We start from the raw sequence: 26,926 nt of genomic DNA, 5'->3' as shown, positions 1-26,926 counted from the left end.
AGTGACTCCAGCAAATTTAAAACATCTAAACACTGAAAACTACCAGAAGATATATTAATATGGTATTTTTTCTCTCCTGTCCTCAATGCTCCATGTATCATTTTGTTCATAAATGGTCCATTGTATGTAAAAATGACCTTTGCACATTAACCTAACAACAGATGAAATCAGAAGTTTCTAACTTTCAAAAGAAAGAACCAGGAAAAATTAACTAGGAATTTTCTACATAAATAGTGTCTGAATGAAAACTATTTCCTTAACATAGTCAAAAGTTTCTGTATAAAAAGTGAGACTTCAATCACATTTCTGAATGACACAAATGTTGCCTGTGTTCACTTGCAAAAGGTCAAGTTTCTGCTTCAAATCCCTCTGGTATTTGACATACTTTCCCTTTCCCCTTCCCCTACCTGCCTTCCCCCCTGCCCACAAAGAGAATTTAAAAAAAAAAAAAAGAGTCAGAATATTTTTGCCTTTGACAAGAGTATCAAAATGTCTCTAACTTGGAACTAGAACCAGCTAGTTTTTCTGGTTTATTTTCCCAAATTGCTCAGCTTGAAGCAGGCAGGAAGCAGAAAAAATTTCACATCAAGTGATTAAAGCTTAGAAAAATTGGAAACAGGATTTATCATGGAACACATTAGTCAATTTTATCATACATACTAGTGACAGTTTTCTTGTGTTAAAGTGTTTATTTTATCTCAGATTATATAGTTTTAAACTTCTGAATAATTTTATCGATGTCAGCAAACTTTTGTGTCAGAGCACTATTGTTTCTTTTCAAAAGTTTCATGCTCTATACATAGAGAAAAAGAGCAGTCCAGTGTTACTTCTAAATCAAGGATTATGCCATAGGGCCATATAAACTGAATTCCTTATACATTTACTGTCAGTGAAACTACAAAGACTCTGTTTACATACAGGTCATTGGATGACACTAAGCATCTTTAAAATGGTGGCTAAGGAACATCTTCCTGAGAAAGTACTGCTGGCTACTGGAGTGCGCCCCCCTATCAAAAGACATACATATTCCTGCCTGCTCATACACCTGGTGCAAAAAAGAGCATGGGCAAATAGACAAGTTGGAGCTGCAGAAAATTTTGGACAGATTCTTTGAGATATTATCAGTTTAAATTGGAAATTTTCAGCCAGACTCTCACAGATAGATACTTGTGATATCCTGGGATTAACAATGATGTTCACAGCTACTCTGTCTCAATGCACATTCGCACGGTTGTTTTTTGTCATGTATCCTGCTCTTCTGTAGGAAAACATGTTTTGTGCTACCTCCTTCTTCTTTGGAAAATATTCATTACTTTAATTTACACACAAAATTTGCCTGGATTAAAAAATGAAATCAGTGAATACTCACTGATTGACTAACATCTTAGCTTTCTATCATGCATCACCATGATGAAAATGCTTTTCAGCTTATCTAAAGTTTCCTGTCTAGACTTTTAGAATAAATCTTGTGAAGTCAGACTATCCTGTGAAACTTTTAATTAATTTAGTTCTGGACACACCCAAGGTGCATGACCAAGATAACAGGATTTTCTTTCGGTGTTTTCAGTAGATTGGCTTTCATTTTTTATAAAGGGAACACAATTAAGTATTCACTTTTATCAAGTTACTAGTTTTTCTTTAAATAAAAAATCTCTTGATTTTATTTGTGACTGTTTAGATTGATTCTCCCCTATCTTAAGAGCTGTCTTCTACACAAGTGAAAGAAATGCAAAACAGAAACAAACAGGTAAGAACTCATTGTATGCATGGAAGTCAGAACTCAGCTGTTAGGAAGAGAAAGATAATAGTTTAAACGGATGAAACAATCTGTGGACAAATAATTTTAGATATTGCTTTACAATGTAATGTCTGCCATTTTCTTTATGTGGCTGTATTATTTTTACTAACAAGAAATGAACTGCGGTCTGCAAAAATTCTCCAGGAATTGCAACGTCTTAAAATATTACCCTTTTTATTTAACCTGTTCCTATTTTCTTATTTCAGAACAGGTATCTTCCAAATGCAGTTGAAAGTTTTACTGTTTTCAAAACAAGCAAAAAAACCTCACCAAATATGTAGATTGAATATACCCTCTCATATGGATTTTTTTCAGTTGTGACAATATGATAGTTTTTCTGAATTTTTAGCAAACAGTAAGGATATGCTTATAAAAGAGCTCAGTAGTACTTGGGAACCTCCATGCTTTTTGATTCAAAGTTCTTCAGTAAAGCTTCCTGGTTAAATTTCTAGATTATGTAAAGCCTTGGGCAAGGATATGCCCATAAGCATAAGGGTTTTCTCAGGAGACACAGTAACTCAGGCACACCTTTTAGTCACCTTTATTTCTTGCTTTCCTCTTCATTTTCAGGAAGTAGAAATGGATTGCTGTACCAGCTATGGTCCATGGCACCAATAAATTGATGTCCTTCAACTGCGTATTAACACAGATGTCAAAAAGCAACTCAGAAAGTGGAAAGTGGTAGCCAAAGCTCTGCCCATTCCCTATGCACTCCCCCCACACAGAGGCTGACAGGTTGGTTTTGGATTTAAAGTCTCATTCTTAACAATTTTTTTCCTGTACTTCACCTCTTGTATCAAAACAGATGGTTGTATTTTTTAAGTTCATTGTCCCTGCAACTCACCTCATATGATCAAAAAGTATTATGGCAAATGTTGTGTATTTTTAATTTACCTACAAGGTACAATGAAAAAACAAACTAACAAACGTTTTTGATATGTAGATAGTACATATTTCCTGTGAGTTGTGACTTTATGGGGAGAGGTAAAGGAGTGAACAGGAGGTGGGAAAATGATTGGATCATTTCTATTAAATTAAATGCAATTAAACAAGACCAGGTGCTGCATCAAAAATGCGGCAGAGCTGATTCAGTTTCTTCCAGTTAACGAGTTTAGTTTTCATGGAGATTTTTAGGAAACCAGACCTGGCCATTCATCTGCTGAGCTGTGCTTGAAATTATTTAAATTTGCAGTGTGGAAAGATCCAAAAGAGAAGTAAATTGTGTATACAATTTGCCAAAGAGCATATGTACGAAACCCATTATTAACATAACGGAAGGAATAGTTGCAGAATAAATTGTGGACACATCCTGCAAAAAGACACAGATGGAATTTTTTTCTTCTCCATATGAAATGTGATGAAACAAAGGATATGAGCTGTGTGAAACTATCCACTCTTATACATCATGTTGCAAGCCATCTGAGAGCTAGGTGTTCAGGCACTTTTGAATTGGAAAAAATATATGAGCCGCAGCATGCTGTTTATGTCACCAGTGAGCTTGAGCGAACAAGTCCCTCTAGGCTTCTATGTTGCAGATCAGAAGGTGTCATTTACTAGCAGATTTTTTTCTTCAAATTGAAAATGAGAACGAAAAAGATGACATCAGTGAGGAAAACGAAGGTAAAAGATGTGGTGTGCACTTCATTGTTCTTCTTACATTGTTTTAGCACCCAAAGGCACTAATAAGAAGAGGTTCCTGTTCTGCCTGCTTTGTGCAAACACACAATTTAGGAAGCTGAAAAACATGCTTCTTTATGGAAGCTTCCATAAGGGAAGTTTCTTTGTGAGTCTTTGTGCCTTCTCTATCCTTTGACTCTGTTTCTCTTTGATTCTTCCTTCATTAAGCACATCTACTTAAAACATTTAATAAATGGCTTTCCTTTCATATCTTCTTTCCCAGAAGAGTTTTTAGCAAATAAACATAAAAACACACCTGAACTTCTACTAACCAAATCATCTTGAAGAATTCTCCATGGCTTGAATGACCTATCTGCTAAGACAACAATTAATTAAAACATGTAATTTCATGCTTCAAGAAACCAAAAGAAGGAAATCAGAAGGAAGTTTCCATTTTGCACTGACTTGCATAACTGACTAGGTGTTTTCTGGGGATTAATGTTAGGGTGTTTTCCCAAGAGATTTTTGAACTCCAGTCTACCAGAATGAATACTGACTGAGTGTCATTTACAATTCCTTGTTTTCAATAACTTAAATTTGAAATTTTTAAAGAAAAGAGTCATCTAGGCTCTCTTTAAAATCAATAGAGAGAAATGGGCTTTTCATGTGCTCTGTTTTGTACCGAGGTTTCTAGTTAGTGGTCTAGAGTCTGTTTATTACCAATAAAGAGAAACAGGCACTTCAGGACTGCAATTCATTTAATCCTGATGTAGATATCTGACAAAGATAAATTACTTCCTCAGAGAGTGTTACTGTATACTTAGAGTTGTATTACTCTATACTGACTAGAAAGAGGTAGTGTTTTCAGATGTGGGTATCAAATTTGTAGATTTTGAATTCTAGGACAGATCAACCCCTTTAAGTTTTGTAAATCATAGTAAAAAAATTGCCAGCTAACATATAGATTACAGTTTCTCTTGTTTCATAGAAAGCATTTTCTTCTGGGATATTGTGTTCAGTAGAAAGAAAAATGAAAAATGCTCATGAATGTTTTTCAATAGAAGGAGTTTTTAAAGAGTATTAAAATCCTAAATATGTCTACTTCCAAGTGTCACATGATGAGAACGGTTCTCTACTGAAGAGCCTTTCCCGTGAGCATTATTCCACCATGTTTCTCTTTGTGAAATTGTATTCAGCTTTTGTGGTTAACTGATTTCTACTACAGACAGAAGAAACAAAACATAAACTTGCTGATTGCATCAGGGTCGTTTAATTTCCTTGGCAGAAGCATCTCTCAAGTATAGAAATAAAACTGCATCCTATGATAGTTTTCTTGCATTAGCATACTCTGATTTAGCTAGCTCTTTTATTTCTTTTCTGGTATCAATTTATCTATCATAGTGAAGTCTTCATAGTTGCCATTAAAGTACAAAACTTGATCAGTATTTCGCAAAGGTAGTGAAGCTAGCCTGCTGTTTTGACTTAAAAGATGACAGCAACACTTTTGTGTAGTCATTTCAAACTACCCTAAAGGTTTCGCTGTGAAAATTTCAATTTCTATAAAAATTTCTTATTAACTTCAAATAAGTATCCTCTGATGTGTGTGTATTTTCCATATCCTTTTTTAGGGTAAAAAAGAAGATGTTGAGGCAGAAGGGTGACGAAGAAGAAGACTAGACAGATTCATTTTAGAACAATATAGAACATTTTAGAATTCATCAACACATTAAATTTCTGAAACTAATTCTATTTCAATGATTAATACTGAAATTTAAATTATTCTTTTTACCATATTTCCCTATTATATTTCAGAATTCAGTGTTAGCTTGTATAGTCTGCCTTCTAGTTGCTTCAGGACAGGATAACACTTTTCCAAGGGTGTTTTTTCTGTCTAACAATACTTTTACTGTCTTTCCCTAAGTCACAGAGGTTTTAATATCACTATTTTATTTCAACATTTTCTTCTCACTAGTATGCAAACCACTCATTTCTTGAGAAGGGTGTCCAGAAATAGCCTGCAGGCTCTATTTACTGTCTGAGGTTTTCTGTTTTGCCCTTCAGCCTGTTTTTAAGAGTATTTTCTCATAGATTTAAAATCTGCCCTTTTAAATTTCAGCATCTTTTTCCTGTACCCTTGAGTAGTCACAACCCATTGACGTTTTTTATGTTTTCAAGAGAAGACGATTACAGTACCATAACCCATTGACATCTATCGAATGTTGTTCCTGAATACACCCAAAATGTTTCCAGCTTGTAATTTGCAGTATTCTCTGCATTCCCTCTCTATTCCCTCTCCTTACATATTTCTATTCACTTCCTGTACTTTGTTTCTCCACTGGAGCTCTCTATCAAATTTGCATTGGCCACTTGAGTAACATGCTAACTCTGTTAAAGCCATTTCGGTTTAGGGACCAAACACTTTAACAGCCTCTGATGAGCCAGTTCAGCTGCTTGTGTGAGTGCTCCTTGTGCTGTTTCTATCAAAGTGGGCTTCATTAATGAAGATCTACTATTTCAAATTTTTAGGTTAAGCCAGTTTGCTTTGACAGGCATGGGTTAGTAAGTGATATATAAGCAGCACAGATGGGTCAATTGGAAAGCAAAGCAACTTCTGCCAGCAGGACAGTGACCAGACCCTGAGGGAGAACTGGGGCAGTAATTGTTTTCAATGTGGATGTCTCATGTTAGAAAACAGCATCATCCAGTGCCAGAGAGAAATAACCATTTTTTTTTCATCATTTCCATTTGTTTGTGACAACCCCTTCTCTATGTTCCACATGGTCTCTGCTGTATACCCGTTAGAAAGTCTTCCTTCTAAGCAGTTTTTCTAAGTTTTCTTCAGCCATACTAAGGTTTTCCAGCCACAATTGCTTTTTTCAACACAGCATTGGAAATCACAGAATCATAGAATGATAGAACAGTTTGGGTTGGAAGGGATCTTTAAAGGCCATGTAGTCCAGTCGCCCTGCAGTGAGCAGGGACATCTGCAGCTAGATCAGGTTGCTTGGAGCCCCGTCCAACCTGACATTGAATGTTTCCAGGGATAGGCATCTACCACTGCTCCAGGCAACCTATTCCAGTGTTTCACCACCCTCATTGTAAAAAATTTCTTCCTTATATCTAGTCTAAACCTACCCTCTTTCAGTTTAAAACCATTACCCCTTGTCCTATCGCTAAAGGCCCTACTAAAAAGTCTGTCCTCATTTTTCTTATAAACCCTTTAAGTATTGAAAGGCCGCCATAAGGTCTCCCTAAAGACGTCTCTTCTCCAGGCTGAATAACCTCAGCTGTCTCAGCCTTTCTTGATAGGAGAGGCGTTCCATCCCGTGATCATTTTTGTGGTCCTCCTCTGGACCCTCCACTCCAACAGGTCCATGTCTTTCTTGTGCTGAGGGTTCCAGAGCTGGACACAGTACTCCAGGTGGGTCTCACCAGAGCAGAGTAGAGGGGCAGAATCACCTCCCTCAACCTGCCGGCCACACTTCTTTTGATGAAGCCCAGGACACAGTTGGTCTTCTGGGCTGCGAGCACACATTATTGGCTCATGTCCAGCTTTACATCCACCAGTACCCCCAAGTCCTTCTCAGCAGGGCTGCTCTCAATCCCTTCACCTCCCAACCTGTATTGATACTGGGGGTTGCCCCAACCCAGGTGCAGGACCTTGCACTTGGCCTTGGTGAACCCCATAACGTTCACACAGGCCCACTTCTCAAGCTTGTCCAGGACCCTCTGGATGGCATCCTGTCCCTCAGGTGCGTCAACCACACCACTCAGCTTGGTGTTGTCTGCAAACTTGCTGAGAGTGCACTCGATCCCACTGCCTATGTCATTGATGAAAATATTAAAGAGTAGGGGTCCCAATACGGACCCCTGTGGGACACCGCTCATGACCAATCTCCGTCCGGACATGGAGCCATTGAGCATTACCCTCTGGATGCAACCATCCAACCAATTCCTCACCCACCAGACAGTCCACCCATCAAATCCATACCTCTCCAGTTCAGAGAGAAGGATGTTGTGAGGGACTGTGTCAAAGGCCTGACACAGGTCCAGATAGGTGACATCTGTAGCCCTTCCCATGTCCACTGATGCGGTCACTCTATCATAGAAGGCTACTAGGTTGGTCAGGCAGGACTTGCCTTTGGTGAAGCCATGCTGGCTGTCTTGAATCACCTCCCTGTCCTCCATGTGCCTTTGCATAGCTTCCAGGAGGATCTGTTCCATGACCTTCCCAGGCACAGAGGTAAGACTAACTGGACTGTAGCTCCCTGCGTCCTCCTTTTTTCCCTTTTTAAAAATGGGGCTTATGTTTCCCCTATTCCAGTCAGTGGGAACTTTACCGGACTGCCACGACTTCTCAAAAGTGATGGATAGTAGCTGTCGTGGTTTAACCCCATCTAGCATGTAAGAAACACACAGCCGCTCACTCACTCCCCCTCTATGGGATGGGGGAGAGAATTGGAAGGGTAAAAGTGAGAAAATTCATGGGCTGAAATAAAGGCAGTTTAATAGGTAAAGCAAAAGCTGTGCGCACAAGCAAAGCAAAACAAGGAATTCATTCCCTACTTCCCATCGGCGGGCAGGTGTTCAGCCATCTCCAGGAAAGCAAGGCTCCATCACTCGTAGCGGTTACTTGGAAAGACAAACACCATCACTCCAAATGTCCCCCCTGTCCTTCTTCTTCCCCCAGCCTCATACGCTGAGCATGATCGTCACATGGTATGGAATACCCCATTAGCCAATTGGGTTAGCTTGGCTATGGCTATGCTCCGTCCCAACTTCTTGTGCACGTGGCAGAGCATGGGAAGCTGAAAAGTCCTTGACTATGTAAACACTAGTTAGCAACAACTAAAACATTCTAAATGTATTCTCATTCTAAATCCAAAACATAGCACTATACCAACTACTGGGAAGAAAATTAACTCTATCCCAGCCAAAACCAAGTCAGTGGTTTAACAACTTCATCCACCAGTTCCTTCAAGACTCGCGGATGGATCTCATCAGGTCCCATGGACTTGTGCACCTTCAGATTCCTTAGATGGTCTCGAACCTAATCTTCTCCTACAGTGGGCGGCTTTCCATTCTCCCACTCCCTGCCTCCACCTTCTGCAGCTTGGGCGGTGAGTCTCGAGCACTTGACAGTGAAGACTGAAGCAAAAAAGTCCTTGAGTACCTCAGCCTTCTCCATATCCCAGGTAACCAGGTCTCCCGTTTCGTTGCAGAGAGGGCCCACATTTTCCCTAGTCTTCCTTTTATCACCAACGTACCTATAGAAGCTTTTCTTGTTGCCCTTGACGTCCCTGGCCAGATTTAATTCTATCAGGGCTTTAGCTTTCCTAACCTGATCCCTGGCTGCTCAGATAACTTCTCTGTATTCCTCCCAGTTGTCCTGTCCTTGCTTGCACCCTCTATAGGCTTCCTTTTTGTGTTTGAGTTTCTCCAGGAGCTACTTGTTCATCCATGCAGGCCTCCTGGCATTTTTGCTTGACTTCCTCTTTGTTGGGCTTAATCACTCCTGAGCGTGGAGGAGGTAACACTTGAATATTAACCAGCTTTCTTGGGCCCCTCTTCCCTCCAGGGCTTTATCCCATGGCAGTCTACCAAGCAGATCCAGAAGAGGCCAAAGTCTGCTCTCCTGAAGTCCAGGGTAGTGAGCTTGCTGTGCGCCCTCCTCAGTGCCCTAAGGATTTTGAACTCCGCCGTTTCATGGTCACTGCAGCCAAGGCTGCCCTTGAGCTTCACATTCCTCACCAGCCCCTCCTTGTTGGTGAGAACAAGGTCCAGCATAACACCTCTCCTCATTGGCTCCTCCACCACTTGGAGAAGGAAGTTATCATTGATGCATTCCAGGAACTTCTTTGATTGCTTATGCCCTGCCGTGTTGTCCCTCCAACAGGTATCGGGGTGGCGGAAGTCCCCTATGAGGACCAGGGCTTGTGAACATGAGGCTGCTCCTATCTGTCTATAGAGGGCCCAATCCGCTCGGTCTTCCTGGCCTGTAGCAGACCCCCACCGTATTGTCACCTGTCCCTGTCCTCCCTTTAATTCTGACCCACAAGCTCTTGGTTAGCTCCTCATCCATCCCCAGGTGGAGCTCCATGCACTCCAGCTGGTCACTGACATCGAGGGCAACACCCCCTCCTCATCTCCCCTGCGTGTCCTTCCTAAAGAGCCTGTATCCTTCCATTCCAACACTGGGAATGGAAGCACATTGTGCTCAACAAATGGGAGCACAGCCTCAGTCCACCTCCCTTAACGTACAGAGGCACAAAGACAGGCCTGGCGAGGGCTGCCCCACCATACCGCAAGCAGGACCAGACCAGCCCGCAGCCACCAGGCAGGTCCAAGGTCTGGCCAGAGTGCCTGGTGCGCAGCTGGGCATCAGCTTGCTACTAGCTCCAGCGCAGGTCGGGCCAGCACAGCAGGCAAAGATCTGAGCCAAAAAGCAGCTCTCAAGACCCAAAGAAGGCTTCTCATACAGCTCTGTCTCACAACTTCACTGTTTTGACAGAAGTCTTGTCCAAAATTAACTTCACTGTATCAGAGCTGATCTTAAGTTTAGGTAGTTATACCCTCGGGGTGTGGAGGGCATTGTAGGGCTTGTTGGTGTAAACAAGGCTCTGACACAGATAATTTCAAAACATCTTTGTACTCTTCTTAGGAGCTACCTGTGTTCCGGAGTCCTTGCCTCTGCTCTCTCTGGGGTATTTTTACTACTTATATTCATAGACTATGGCGTGAGAATAACTCCCCTATTTCTCCACCTTTGAAGACTTAAAACACTGCTAAGAAATAAAAATAGAAAAAATATTACTTTGATATATGCAAACAGTAGGTTATTAGGGAAAGGTATATCTGCAAGACATTTTATGAAAATAAATAAAATATCCTAATCCATTGTTCTGTTTTCTTCTTATTTGCCTGAAGGTTAGTCCGTTTTTCCAGAAAATTCATTTTTCTTACTCCAAAAAATATTGCAGTGATCCTGATGTATCGTTCCTGGCATTTTCTACATCAAATACCAAAATGTCTGACATAGCAATGAAAGTAGGTTAGACAAGTTATAACTTAGGGTCACTTTGGTAAGGAACCTGAAGATGCAATTTATGGACAAGAAATGACAAGATACAGTGAACATCTATGGTTAGATGTAACAATTCCCTTTTCATAAATGCTTAATTGTCACACAGAGTATATTTAGCCTAGACAAATTAAATAAAGCGAAGCATCTTAATCAAAGTTAAAAAAAAAGAAGTTTTTATGTACATACACTTGGAGAGTATCAGCTGAAAATATATTTACACACAAGCAATACAAATGAGAGAAGGCATATGTAGGACACAAATACTAAACTCGTCCTCATTAGGTTGTTTCCACTGTCACAATAAAGCAAAACCAACGCATACTGGTTTGTATTTTTCTGAAGGCATGAAAGCTTCAATTATAATGCAAAAAACCCTCAACTAAGAGTAAGTCTTAATGAATGGCCTTTGATCTGATAAGAGAGTGGCTTACAAATGCTTAATACAAAAAGTTATTAACACAAGATCTCAGTAAAAATTCTTAACTATACCTGAGTGACATTCACAGGCTTTACTGGGAATTCACACCATTTTTTCACACCACTTTGTGCATTGGCATAAGTATAGATATATTCTTGAGAGCTTTGGTGCTATACTGCAGCACATCTAAAAATTTCTAGCTCAGATATGTTATTTTCCTGTCAGGCCTTTTCTCTACGTCAGGAACCAAGAATAGGTCTATACCAGCCACAACCACTCTTAGACACAGAAGAAACTTCTGTGTTTATATGCATGAGTGTATATATACATGTATGAGTCTACATGCAAGCATTACAAAGACATTTCCTCAGAAACATATGACTGTAACACCTAATAATAGTTTCATTAATAAGAATGAACACACTGTGTCCTTTGCACACTATGTTGAACAAAACAAGACATGATTGGACTGAAAGTTAATATAAGCAGCTAAAATGGCTGTGCAAAACTGATGTGCAAAACTGATGTTTGTGTTAAATCTATCATTTTTTCAGCATTTAAACATAATGGGCTATAGGAGAACCAGCTGAAGGTGTAATCCTTTGTTGGTTACTGCTGTTTTTATCAAATCTGTCTTCTTGTCATGATAAATGTTTTAGCTTCCACCCAAACAGAGCATGCACCATAAACTTCTTCTAAATTATTGTAAATAAAAAGATGGAAGAATACTCCTGAAATAATATATTATATTTCCTGCCCATTTGATGCCTAGCTCAGTCCAGATTGATTGTTTACAAGGATTATTTTTAGCATTCATCTTTGCAAATCTGTATTCCTCATCATGCAATTAGAAAGGAAAAAAATATATGTATTACAGTAAACAACACCAAAAGTTAACTGCTGAGAGGTATTTCTGGAAGTATACTACCTTCCTCTGGATGTGCATGGGGTATGCCAAAGCTAGGCAATTAGCTGATCTATTGTGAAGTTACCTCAGCAAGTGTATTTCCTTCCAACTAGTCCCTATTTGGCTTACGTAGCTGTTAATCGTCCCATACAAAGAATGTCTCAGAATGTTTAAGTAGGTTATGTCAATTGCACCTTGAATTCCAACAAGCATAAATCATGGCAAAGTGTTGACCTTTTTTGAGAGAAAAACTGTGTATGTTCATAGGGTTTGATTCTGTTTACTTCAGTCACAGAAACACACCAACACACATGAGGCTAAAGCAGGTCGCTCAACAGCTAAATTTTGATGTCTCACCCAATCCTCCACAGCACTGCAAGGCTGTTCCTTCAGTAAGTGTTGGAGGAAAGTGAGAAGACCGTGGGGAATGCGCATGTGCAAATATGTGTTGGGGGGAGGGGAAGTAACCATAACCCATGCATTAGCATAAATAAGCTTAAAAGAAATACGTGACACACTTCTCTCACTCCTGCCAGCATGGGGCTAGGAGCTATCACTCAGGGGAGCCAGGAAGAACCTTGAGCTGCTGACAGGGCGGAATAACTTACACCAACAGCTGAGGTCTGGGCATCTTTGAGTATCTGATGTGGGCTTCTGACTTCTGCAAAGGAGTCAGTAAATCTCAGCCACCCATCAAGGAGTATTTGGAAGTAAAGTTCATTTGAATTAACTGAGTTTCATTTTAGAGTAATTTGCTATTGTTGCTATTGTAGTAACAGAGAAGCTTTAAAGCAGCAGGTCATAATTCTAGAGCAGAGGCTTAACTGAGCTGTGGTGATTAATCTCAGATGAGGTCCTTTGTTGTTGACTTCAATGGACCTCAAACCATAACCTGCTTGTCAATATTATTTGGACATATTCTACTTGTAGTAGATTTTTTAAAGATTAAAAGAGTCAGAAGTCAAGCCATTACACTCCTAGACAGTCAAATTAAAGCTAGGCTTAATTTTGGTGCAGAATATGTATTCATCATTCCAAAACACCTTTACAACATAGATGACAAGCATACTCTGTTATTCCAAATGAAGCCATATGCAATGAAGACTTTTTGTAAAACTCCCAATATGCTATCTTCAAATGTCATTTTGAGCTGGGAACCACAAAGGTCTTTGCATTTAAATTAAATATTATTGCACAGGGACACAACATATATTGAGTATTTCTAGTTTATCATGGTAAAACTGTTAGGTTATGTGATAAAACAGCCTATTTCCACATAAAGAAAAGATCACAGAGGAAAAAAGTCAGGTCAGAGAACCCACCCATGACCACACCCATGAAGAACCCCAGAGGCACCATGGGGGTGTTGATACCCCAGCCAGAAGCTCCAGCCCCTCCTTGACCTCTCCCCAGGGTGCCCCAGGGAGCTTCCGCCCTGGGGGCCAGGGGACATCCAGTACCATGAGTCCATGGGGGCTCTCTGGGTCTCGTCACAAACTGAGGGGCCACTGCCCGGATGTGTGGGACACTTCATGGGGTGCAGGGGGGGTGGCACAAGGCTTATTGTGGGATGTGTAGGGGAGGAACCAGGGGCAGGAGAGGTGGGGATCAGGGTGGTTTGAGGAGCAGCTAGCATAGGAAACAGAGGGGAAAGGGGATACAAAGGGGCCGGAAAGGTGTGAGCAGGGGCTGGCCAGTGTGCTGGTGGGGCCATGCCCTGTGCCCGATTAGCGCGGTCTGCCCTGTCTTCTCACTGATCTCCATTTCTGTTTCCCAGGCGAGGGACCCTGTCCCATGTGGCTGCAAGAGAGGACCGTGGCTCAGGGTCTGCGTGTCCATGGTGGCAGCCACTGGAGCCAGCGCGGGTGCGTGTGCCAGTGTGTGATCACCACGAATGTGCAGCCCGACCAGACGGGGAACAGGGGGAGCGGCCCAGGACTGGTCTGTGGGTGTCTCTGAGGGTGAGGCACCCGGAGGGGTTGGAGCCCAAAGGGACCAGGCATCCCAGCTTAATGCTGGAGGAATGTGGGGATGGGGGTCGACTGAGAGACCTGCGGGTGGATGAGTGGGGGGTGGTGTGCATGGGTGTGTGCATGTGTGAGAGAGAGACAACTGGGGTCAGGAGGATCCAGGGGAAGTTACTGGACAGACTGCGTGTCTGAGCCCAGCTGCCAGGGGAGTCACACTCGTGCGTGTGCCTGCGTGGGTCTGTTCAGGGGGCCCTGAACCAGTGGCAATGGTGGGTCTGTGTCCTTCGTGTTTACATGTCCAGGAACCAGCAGCTGGGAAGACTAGAATCCAGGGACAGCTACAGGGCAGACTGAGCCCCGCTGCTGGAGGGATCCACCTTGTACTTTATGTGTAAATGTATGTATTCCCACTAACTGACCCTCATCCTGACCAGCCAGAGAGGGAAATAGGATGAGTCCATAAGTGCTATTTGTGTGTTTCTGCAAGAGTGGTCTGGTTTGTGGCTGTGCTGATCAGTCTGTGTGCATATATCTCTATTGTATACGTGTGGTTTTGTGTGCTTACTGGGTGTACATGCTCAGATTCACCTCCAGCGGTCTGCCAGATTAGGCAAGTCCTAATAAAAACCACAAGCATGCAGAGTCTGTTGGTAGAATATTACATCTAGGATTTACATAAAAATGATATGACTGACCCATGTTTTGAATTTACATTTGTTTACAGCAGATGAAGAATTTTGTGACAGATTTATTTTCAACAAGTTACATTAGATCTTAGACTGCCAAACTCCTTGACTAGCACAAGCCTCACAGTGCCTCCAGTTCCACAAGAGCCGTTGTGGCTGTATGTAAACCAGAAAGTGTGGTTGCACTTAGGAGCTTCAGATGCAAATGCAAATAAGATTGTCATATCCTAATGTCATGTTAGGACAAAGTAAGAATATGCACTGACCTGTTTCAAAGGCCGTGATTTTCAGGGAAAGGGGATTTGACTGTATGTCACAGACGGAAGGAATCACACACTCGAGACACTCAGAGAGTCAGGATCCACACCACATTGTGACACACACCTACAACCGTGCTACATTCAAATTACAGCAGAAGCTTTCTTTCAAAAACGTCACAGGCTACCTGAATTTATAATATAGGGGAAAAAAATTCCATTTTTTTCTGAAAAAGAATACCAATAGACCCCAAATCTTGATTTTTAAAAATGCTGAAAATTAAAAAAAAAAAATGCCCTTTTTGGTGAAGAACAGAATTATAGAAGGAAATGAAAGAACATACTCTTAAATACTCACATATCCTTTGTGAACACATTTGCTAGAACAGCTGCAGAAGCTCCTTTTTCTCACTTCAACTATCTTAGCATCTATGTTAGTAGAAAGTGGATGAATAAAATGTTGTAGCATAGACATTCAAATTGCCTATGGGGAACAGCACTAGATATCAAGTTATCACATCACCTAAATGATCCTTTAGATGGAAAAGTGCCCACAAAGTCGTATCATCTAACAAGCAGAAAGATGAAGCCAAAAAGTAGAGAAATAATGGTGCATCTGCTAGGAAGCAAATGCAGTACCAGGGATGATATTGGTGATGACGCCCCTAATTTATTTTGTAGAAAAAATTTAGACTAAGAATGGAAAATTAGAATAGGTGTGTCTATTTTTATTACATCACCCACCAACAAAATGTTGCCCTAGGCAATGAGCATGCAGTTAGTAATTTTAGCCTGTTTGCTTGTGGTTCAACCCAACTTGTAGTCAGTGTTCACTTAAGTGTTGTAACTTATATATATAATATATGTATGCATGTATATTTATAGATATGTATGTGTATATACATATGCATGCATATGTGCAAATATGTATATGTAGTATATATACACAGTGCACATATTACAGAAATAAATATATATGCATGTGCATATGGGTTTTTGTACACATCTGTGGACACAATCATATGAGAGAAGAGTTGAGACAGGAGAGTCTTTAAGAGAAATCCTACTGGAATGTCAGAAGCTCCATACATTTTACCCTGTACCACGTGACTCAATCCTTATGTGACAATGAAAAAAATTGTGCTTTTCTACGTCCATTGTCAAAATCTAGCTGAGTACACCAGCCCTGCAATTATCATCCCAGAAGCCATACCATGTTGCTTAAGGTAATGCATGTAATGTTTGGTCTGCATTGGGTTGGACTATAGTACAATTTGCATTAAGTTCTTCCATAGTGATCATATGCCGTGTAGTTCCATCGGAAGCACAATGAGAGAAGTTTAGAAGAATTTTGCAGTATTTCCTCTGTAACACTTATGTTACCCACAGCTCTAGCAACTGGACCTACAACTGTTTGCCTCATTTGAGGTTACAATCATTATGCCTCCATGCTGATTTTGTGCATTCCCCTTATGTTGATAGCAGCAGCTTTCACAACTGTGGTTCCTTTTAAAGGCAGTTTTCAAATGTAGGCAATTGAGAACTAAATTACTAATTCAGTCTAAATCTGGACTAGTTTCCTCCACAATTGTCCACATAGCTGGTGTGAGAAGATTTACAAAACCAAGTACCCCAATAGTATTGTTAGAATGTCCTTTTTGTTGTATAGGCAGAAAATGCATGTTACACCAAATAAATTTGCAATGGTTTCTATCCCAAGGAACTCAGATTCTGAAAGCAGCAGGCTTCTGAAGAGGTAAACAGAAATCATTTTAGTACAGATTAAAACAGTTTATCACAGGCGGCACAGCAGAATTCTACATTCTATAAATGGAGAAGTATAGTATTTTGTAATACAAACCTGTATTACATGTCTCAGCCAGAAAACAACCATCAGTTTCCTATCTACCTTCCCTATTAGATGCTGTTACGATCTGCCTTGGATTCTACTCTCCTTGATATATGGCAACTATATGTAAGTCTTCTGTCCTAGCATCTACTTAAATAAGTACTTACTGACCTATATATCAATAAGGTTTGACATTATTATAAGTAAAAGTCTACACTTACAGCAGAGGTCTATTGGATTTAACACTTAGAAGATTTAATCTAATGAATAGTATAATGTGATACAGATTTTAAATCCTAAATACTTGCCAATACCTTCCGTATTCTACATATTTTTATATGTGTAGAGGATGTAAAAATGTATGAGTCAGTGTGTGATTGTTAATGCCAAAATATACTGGAAACTAAGAGCTGGCCTATAAAACTTACTTATATAAGTTAGCACTTACTGGAAAGGAGGGGCTTTAATGGAACTGCTTGCGTCAGTAAATGCTTATCAGCGTGAGCTAGGGCTCCACAATCTGGCCTTTTAAAGAAAATTGCTTCTCTGAGTTTCAGGTGGCACATTATGCAAGCCTGTACTGCAGCACCTGCAGTGCATGTTATAGAACAACATATGCTTGTCTTATGGCACCATTTATTTAGAAATAGCACACAACACATCTGACGCTAAAAAGAAGAACAAAACAAATCAACACATTTGTTTTCAGAACAACCAACTACTTTAAGCCCATGAATTTTTTGCTGAGGTTTTGGGGGTTTTTTTTGGTTTGGTTTTTTTTTCTTGGGGCGCAGGGAGGAAGGGCAGCAGCAGGGAGGGAGAGAATATGTCCTTAGGTTTTTTTAGAACATTTGCTACAAAGCGATGCTTTAATCAAATCAAATAAAATATTTGGGTAAAATAAGATTCTCTGAAAACTTTCAGCACATAATTAATGATTATAAAACCAGAACTTTATGCTGAGGTGTTAACATCAAAATTAGCAGCAGAAAATACTGTGTGCCTCTTCTGGAAATGCTGATTGTGACTATCTTCTTTTTTCTGAAGTTAATTGTGGATGAAATCCAATCCATTCTGTTTTGTGATCTCAATGATGTCCTGTGATAAACACGGAGAGATCCAAAATCTTTCAAAATCAGTATACAGACTCTTTAGAACTACTAGGCATATTGCCAGCATGTAATTCAAGAAAGGGTAAAAGAGTATGTATGTGAATTATTTAAAACCAGAATGAGGAGAGAGGCCAGAAGTTATCTCTGTTGCTGTTCATGAACGAAATCCTACAGCAATGTAAAGGCCAGCTGAGTTGGCAGTAGAAGGACCTTAAAGTATATTTAAATATCCTAACACTGAAAGGTCTTTGGCATAAGCAATGAACTGCAAAGAAAAGAGAAGTGTGTATGTAGCAGTGAAACAGGTGACTACCTGCCTCTTCTCCTGGATGTAAGCCATATTCATATGGATAATGAGATGAAGCAAGGTAGTGCTACCATGCAATTCAATAATCAAGGAAACAACTTAATCAATTCTCATCTGGAAATACTATAAGGAACAGATTAAGGTTGAAGCAGGAAGTTTTGGAGACAGAACTGTGGCCTGGGTAGCTAATTATTAAAAGGTGAGAGTAGAGGGGACAGCCTAAAGGCTGGGGATGAAGATCTGCATTCTCTTTGCTCTGTCTAGAATACATCGTTTGAAAGTCTAGCTGACTGCATCCAACTTATATATTTGATTGCTTTCCCACATTTGATTTTCCTTAGAGGCCATGACCCCAGAGTTCAGGGACTAAAAGCTAGTTTTGCAAAGCACAGCCATGGCACCTCAGTTTAGCTTTACTTTAAGAAAATTTTGGTTAGCTTTGGGCAAGTATCAGAGTTAAGACCATGCATCAGAAAAGAAGAAATAAAGGACAGAACTGTTGAGTCAGCTGTAAGCAGTAGCTCGAAAACTACAGAGAAAGATACTGACATGAAAAAGTAAAAAGCCCAGAAAAATGCAAAGCTGGAAGGCAGCAACACAGCAAGGTAGAGATAGAGCTCATTTTGTCATCAAGAGGTCATAACTTTTCCAGCTGACTTGTAAACTCCTGACCAGCAGGTCGTGTCACTGAGTGCCTGCATGAGGAGTTGCAAGCTTTGTAAGGCTTAATCCAATAGTAAATCAGACCTTTGTAGCAATTTAAAAAAAAAAAAGTGTACTCCTGAGTACACACTGACTTCAGAGTTTCTACACATAATAAAAAGTATTGAAACATGATCAGTTTGTAGGGAAAAGGTTGACTCTATTGCCAAACAAGACTAGCACCAAAAATTATTCAACAGTAACCTAGTGTAATAGCTAGTGCACGTAAACAATTTACAGGCAGAGTTTAGTTAGAGTTGCTTTGGAGTGCAGAGTAGACCTGAATATTTTCCTCCATTATTTTTCCCAGGAAATAGGTAGTCTTTGAAATCTGTCATGTCATGGTCTGACACTCAGCTGTGCTACTATTTTTAGGAAAGAAGGCCATCCTACTACTCTTTGTCTACCTTGTTCTGCAGTGTCAGAGTGTCTCCTCTATATAGTACATCCATCTAAGCTAATATACTTGCATATGCATGGATTTGCAAAATTATTGTACTTTGAGACAATTTTTTCCCCACTTCAGCTGTATACTTCACAATTTTCATGAACAGTAGCTACTAGAAATTTCAAATACATTACTTTTTTCTTCCCTTTTATAACTTTCATAATTATATTTAATGTTACATTACATGCTTGTCAATGCCTTCTGTTAGCATCTATAATTCCAGCATCATCTTCACAAAGATGTTAAGACAGGTGCATTACCTAGGAAATAATCATAGCATATCAAGGAGAGAATGACCACACAATGGGGTTAGTAAACATTTTCAAAGTACTTTTTAAAAATGCCTAAGTTCTCATGAAGTTGAAGTTAAAGATTTTGTAATTTTAACACACACACTTTGCTGTGGTAAGGCTCTCAGAGAAAAACATGAAGAGAATGTGTTAATTTAAAAAAAAAAAAAAAAGGGAAAAAAGAGCAAAATATGTAAATAATATTAGGCATATTTCCTCAAATATGCAAAATAATGCTTTGATTTATATGAACTTTTCAGACCTTTGAGTCTGCAGCTTTAACAGAAATGTGTTTTGTGTTTATCTTTTTCAGAATGAGGAATCAAAGTCTTAATGAGGAATCAAAGTCTTTACCTAACTTTACCTAAGGACTTGCCTATGAAAGTGCCTTTTCTACCAAAACCAGATTTATATATGTAAACAGCAGAATCTAAGAGCCTCCACACTAAAATCAGTTGGCAAGATGGTTTTGGTTTCTGATAGTCTTTACATAATTCCAACTAGTAGGCCCCCACAATCAAAAGGAAGTATTGTAAATCAAAAGTCCTGCCCAAATACACACTCCAGACTGTACTGATCAGTAATCCAATGTCCAAATACGTGTTCAGAAACACTTTTCCATTAGCTCACACAGAAAATACAGCCATACTGAAGAAGGAGATGGAGAAGTTTGAGTTACAGGAAGTCCTTTACCACTGATCGGTCCTGGCCCACAGATCAAAAGTGTGGAATACACTACTGAAGAAAAGTCTTTTCTGTTTCTGTTTTCATGGTATTTAAATCATTTAAATATCATATTAAAATTCATTATATTTAAACATTTAATTTTCATGATATGTAAAATCTGGCATTTAGACCAGGTTTAAAAAACAAAATTAAAATATACTTGAATGCTTAAAGGATCAGAAGTTTTCTAGGAAATAAGAGAACAATGATCAATCTTGTATGAAATTTACTTCTCTTATTTTCATTGAGATGGGTTCACAATGATGTGACATTTCATCCATAATATTGTATAAAATATAATAGGAAGAAACTAACAGATGTAATATCCTGCATATGTAAGGAAACAGGCATGAAAATGATCTGATACAGAGCATTTTTGTTCCTGTTTTGTTTCACTATCACAGGAAGGATGAAGATCGAGGATTTAGAAACAAATCAGATTTGGAGTTTAGGAATGAATCAGGGATAATGCGGATTTGACCCTGGGTTGTTATGAGATTTTACTTCCAAAGAGATGAAATTTCATAACAAAACCCATTTAAACTACATTTTCAGCAGTTTGGGGAACTTCTGAGGAGTATATTGAGACTACAGAACTCGACATTTTTAGTGATTATGGTTTTTGGCCACTAAAGATGGGAGCTGATACCATTGATGTTTCTAAGCATTGTATCACAGCTCAGCTTTTTAGTTCTTGTGAACTAGCTAAGCTAACAATTTAGAAGATCAGTGTGATGAATAATGTTTTCCTATCATGTATTTTGCTGGCTTTAATGAAAAAGGGTCTTAATTTCTCATATTCAGAACTTTCATGGATCTTGAGAGCAACGGTCAAGCTATCTGGCATCAATTCTATAGGGCTTTCTGTGGCCCTAGTACTGAATTCAGATGTGCTCAGTATAGGGGAAAAAGGCATGGCTACACTTTGTGTAGCAGGTGAGACCATATTTTGACATACCATTGTGTAAGTGGTGGAACAGTTCAATAACACCTAATGATGTGGTCAGTCTGGATTGGTATCTCCTATAGTACACTGACAAATAACATTGGTTCTTACAGTGATGTCTTGCAGTAGTTGCTTATACCTGTTTCTAAAGCTTCATAAAATGAACAAATAGATATAGATTCTTATCTGAATCTGACAGGTGAAGTTCTCTTTTAATGCTAACTGTGTGCAGCCTGCCACCAGGTGATGGATTAGCTGAGGTTCAGAAGCAGGATGCCATATAAAACTTCCCAGTGCAGTGCAGTGTGAGATGACCTCTTGTTGAATTTAAAGTATGTAATAGTCAATGGTAAATTACAGTCTTTCTTTTCTTCTGTCCTTCCAGTTTCAAAACAAGCCCCTGAAAAGAAACAGGTAGTAAACCATATATGCAAATCTTATACAATAATTGAAAAAAAAAAATTTACATTGTTTTTTCAATTTTTATATCCTTCTAAAGCTCCTCAGCATTTCCCAAAAGAGTAAATGGATCATAGTATAAATAAGAAACAGACCTTAGGCATATGAAGTTAACTTTTAATTTGTGAGGAACCCTGAAAGTAATGCCAATATGTCAGAAAATGAGAAAAAGGGCTGGAAAATAATTGAGGAGGGTGTTTTGAACTGTCAGAAGACAGATCCCTGCCAAATAACTCACTGGTATAAGGGGAGTGGGGAGGGAAGAGGTTGCTAATGCTTTGCTACTCATCCATTGACTTTTCTCTGAGATGGTGACAGTAGAGATTCACCTCTGGAAATTAAGAAAAGCTTTACAATCAGAAAATTTCTTTGCATTATTCTCTTCTTCCTCTGAATCCAATCGCTGTCAATTTTTTTTTTTTTTTTTATGCCATGCTACATATTTTATAATATTCAAACCTTCCTGGGCTGCTCACAGCAAATGGAGAAGACAAGGCTGAATAATATATTTCATTTGTAATCTGAGGCATGGTAGGATTTACTTCTTGGGATTACTGCCCTTTGCAGTGGCTAAAAGTCCCACAGACCTGAATTTAGCCAGTGCAGAGCAACTTGAAAAACCAGAGCCTCAAATAAAAAAGGTATGCCATTGTCTCCTGAAACTGAGTTATCCTGGAATATCTTGTTCTCAGATTTGTTTTTTTTTTTTCTGAAAAAACCCCGAATCCTGTGATGTCTTAAATGAATACCAAAGGAAACCAAACAAACAGAACCCCCAACAGTTTACCTCTGTTGAGCATGAGAAGTCAATCCCTAGAAAAGAACACTATAGTATCTTAATAAAGTTTATACCTCCAAAACGAGCAGTACGGCAAAACACTATTGCGTTATTACAATGACTTCTTTATTTTCTGCCTGTTAACTGGAGCATGAATTTTGAAAAGAGCAACCAGAAGTGTTCTTTCCTTGCATTCTGTTTCCAGAAGCTAATAATCCATACTACGTGGACACCACCAATTCCTTTATACTCATTTGACGGTACTTTTTGTCTTTTATCTGTATAACGCTAGAACTCTTAAGTAATAGTTTATAGGACACATATTTTTCTTCTACAACAGAAATATCACTAGCCTACATCCTCTGTGGTGTCTGAGTACTTACTTTATGCTTCTCTGTGCTCCTCAGCTGTCAGCTAGATTCATAGCCCTTGCTAAACTTTGTCTAAAATCTTGGTCTAGCTTTCTTCAATATAAAAGCAAAAACCCTGTAGAAAAGCAGTCATTTGATGAGACTGTAGTCACCTGACCATATAAAAAAAATATCAGTTTGGGGGATTTCTTGGGGTTTTGTTTTTGGAAGTGGGGGTTCCCAATTGCATGAACAATAAGGTATTTCTTCTGAGGTGTGCTGCTCTGAAAACTTTGTGTTCCATGTATCTAACTTTTCTGATTAACTTAGTGGTGTTGCACCTTTTACGTAGCACCTGTATACCTCAAAAGGGACCACGTGCACAGACACACCCACACACATGCACAATCACACAATGCATTTTTTCATAGATCCCTGGCAACTGTTAGAAAATGGAAATCAGCCCAAAGTTTGACTGTAGTGGATTGGAACATGGAGAATGGGATTATATATCTCTGAGCACTGTAGCGATGTAAATGAACTAGATGCATATAATTTACAAGAAATGCTGTCACAAAGGCCTCAGACCTTCCAAACTCCAGTCATTAAGCAGGGTTGGCTCACTTTAGTTACCCAAAGAGAGAGTCCTAGAAAGTCACAGTAGCTTGTAGTGCATGGTGCTAGTTGTAGAATGGTTCCTCTGATTCAGCCATCTTCTAGCACTAGGGTTAGTGTGCTGTTTGTGATAAAATCGTCATCTTCATGCAGAGAAGCCATGAATATTTTTAATAATAAGACCAGATCTCTTCATTAGGTACATTAATCACAAACGCTTGACTAAACACTTGACAGCTCTACAGAGGGAGCTGGATAGGCTGGATCGATGGGCCAAGGCCAGTTGTATGAAGTTCAACAAGGTTAAGTGCTGGGTCCTGCACTTGGGTCACAACAGCCCTATGCAGCGCTACAGGCTTGGGGAAGAGTGGCTGGAAAAGAGCACAGCAGAAAAGGACCTGGGGGTGCTGGTCGACAGCCGGCTGAACATGAGCCAGCAGTGTGCCCAGGTGACCAAGAAGGCCAATAACATCCTGGCTTGTATCAGGAATAGTGTGGCCAGCAGGACTAGGGAAGTGATCGTCCCCCTGTACTCGGCACTGGTGAGGCCGCACCTCACCAGGGAGTACTTGACAGTATAACTTGGAAGTCTGAATACCTAATACTATCAAATAAACCTTGAGTAAGGCACAGTATTAATTTCTGATAGTCCTAATGTACTTTAATATCGTTATACATCAGTAGGTATGCAAATAAACTTGATTTATAAATAGAAGTCAAGACACTTGAAGCCAAAAAAGTCTGTAAAATTTTATACATTGCCAAATATCCTGAAGTCAGCTTTACTGAATTTTCTTCATTGTCAAATGAATGCACTTTACCTACTACCATTAGGTGTAATAAAGCATTCCATTTTATGAAATAAGCAGTTCTTCTCACACTTCTTGCCAGAAATTGCTTTGCTTTAGTAACTGATTAAGTGATCTTCTGTGTACATTTGTAATAGACTTTGCGTGCTTTAAACTGAAGTATGATTCAAAATATAAGATATTAGTTGCATAATACAGGAAAATAGTGTGTCTTTCACCTTATTCTTGTACCTACTGAAGTGTCAGTTTATGACTAAACTGTCATAAAATGACATAAACACAAATTCATGTTTTAGCATTTTATTTCTAAGCTGTTACTCATATTTCCTGTAGTTCCTCACCATTTATCACATGTATGGTATAAGTGGGGTTTTTATTTGTTTGTTTGTTTGTTCGCTTCTGAATACCATCACTTGCTGTACACTTGAAAGGATTAAAAATGATTGCAGTTTATGTAGAGAAGAATCCACTTCATTCTTTTAGTGTCCTGTATTACAAGCATTGTTCTCATATAAATGTAATAGTTTTTTAATTAGTGTGGTTACTACAGTTAATAAGTGGGTACTACCCCTCTCTCCAGTCTATCTAATTGGGAAAAAAGAATCTATTTGTGGTGTGTTACCTGATTTGTTGCTGTTATTTTTCACTTTATTGGGAGACAAAACAATCTCTTTGAGGCCAGACAAGTTGTCACTTCCAGTTATTGTGGGTGAGTATGATATGGCATGCAAAATTGCACACCATGTTGTTACAGCCAGAAGAATAATGGGTGTCACCACTGTAATTACTGATAAAGATTCGGTGTTTGATACTTACATTAGTTACCTACCAAAGATGTCTTATGCCAGAATCCTCTCTAGGAAGAATCTAAGGTAGCCGACTGACCCACAGTCAATCAACATATGTAAAGAATGATGAGTCTTCAAGGAAATATATTATATAATTATGGTATGTATTTGTGTGTTTCAGTCCATACGATGACTTTTGAGGAGTGAAAATGGTGTTCGAAATTCATAGTAAATAATAAAGATCACTTTATTACACACACTACGTGTGTGGTGATTTCATATTGCGACGATAACTTCAGTCATTGCAAGAAGAAAATAGTCCTACTTGTAAAAATGGAAATGGGTGGAAAAAACAGTGTGAGAGAAAAAATATTGAAAATCATGGAGAAAAAAATAATTTCTGTGATTTTTAATTTTAAAAATCCAGAAGGTCATAATCAGCACAAATGCCTGACTGATAACATTGAAGAGAAAATAGAACAAGAAAGGAATCAGTTATAGGGGCCATTTAGCTGTGAGAAGAGAAGAAACTAACCCAAGAATGGCTTGGTACATTTAGAGCAGCACAGAGCTCTGTGTGGGAAGCCAAGTGAAATGGCACAAAACTGTTATAGCAGATGAGATCACAAGGATGCTTTTTATTTATTTCTTAGCCTTCTTTTGGGCCAAACCCTGAAAAGCTGGTTCAGGGTAGAATCTGTACATAATAGAAATAATGAAGAAATAATCATATAGTGAACGGCAATCAGCAAGGGCACAGATCTGGTATGATTAAATTAATAAATTTAATTTTGTGATTGTGAAATGATGGGGTACAAGGAGAGGAAAAGTAGTGGCTACTTGGTCCTTCTGAAGCAAGTGTTGAACTTCCTTTTGAGCCAATGCAAAGAAAGTAATCAGTCAATCAGAGTGAGTGGCACAGTCTCCATTGTCTAGCAAACTTCTGTCCCTGGCATGGAGATGGGCAAAAGACAGGACAGAGATTTTTGAGGTTGCTCCCTGGAAAGTTTGTGTAGTTCATATCAGCCCCTATACTGGAGGAAAGTCCCAGTTTTGGGTCCTGGGACCAAAGCCCTAAATTTCCATCATGCCCAGCTGAGTGGTCTATTCAACAGATTATAATGACAGTCCTTCTTGATGGCTTTCTGTCTCACTCCATGCTCACAAGGTTGTTTATCTGACGTAGGCTGCTTAACCCTGAATTACAATGGAGCATTAAATGGAAAATAAATACCTGCCTCACCACTGCAGATGCTTCCATATGGAGGCAGTGCTGGGATTTAGCAGACTTCACCTCACACAAGATTTTTTATGGCTAATAGCCCTCCTCAAATAAGAATTTTAACATTTATTGAGATTACCACTGGGATTTACAGTCATCTATAGGCAAAATATGTTCAGCCTCTTTAAAAAACATTTAATTGCTTTCATCCAATGTCCTTCAAAATGCTCATAGTAGGCAAAATCAAGGTGTTAGATTAAAATGAATAAAAAAAAAAGCCAGCTGAAAATAGACCATCACCAAGCGGATTCAAAACCACTCCTATTCCTGATCTAATTCTATTTAATGTTTTTTCACAAAAGCCATAGCAAAAGATCTTGAATATGTGCAGATTGAGTTATCAGTTAATTTTGAAATAGGTGCAATGGCAAACAGGAATGAATACAAATCTGATCACACTGTAAATGAACAACAGTATTTGAAAACAATGCATAGACACAGAACAGATACAGAAATGAAGAAATGCAGGACACAACTATTGTATGAGAGAACATATTATGACAGAATATTGAAAAGCACTCCTTTGAAGGTGTAGGTAAAACTAAATTCGATTTGCTAAGTGTACCTCACTATCTTTAATATTTTCTGATCTTTTCATACTATGGAATTATTTGTTAAATAGAAAGCGTATACTTGCAAATGAAGAACATCTTTAATTCATTTTTGGACCTGACATAAACCATCAGGTAATGTCAATTTTCCAGTATAGTTTTCTTCTTGACAGTCGT

Source organism: Calonectris borealis, chromosome Z, assembly GCF_964195595.1.
Source record: "Calonectris borealis chromosome Z, bCalBor7.hap1.2, whole genome shotgun sequence".
NCBI classification, from domain to species: Eukaryota; Metazoa; Chordata; class Aves; order Procellariiformes; family Procellariidae; genus Calonectris; species Calonectris borealis.
The sequence above is the reverse complement of the archived record's forward strand: the minus strand, read 5'-3'. Positions refer to the sequence as shown.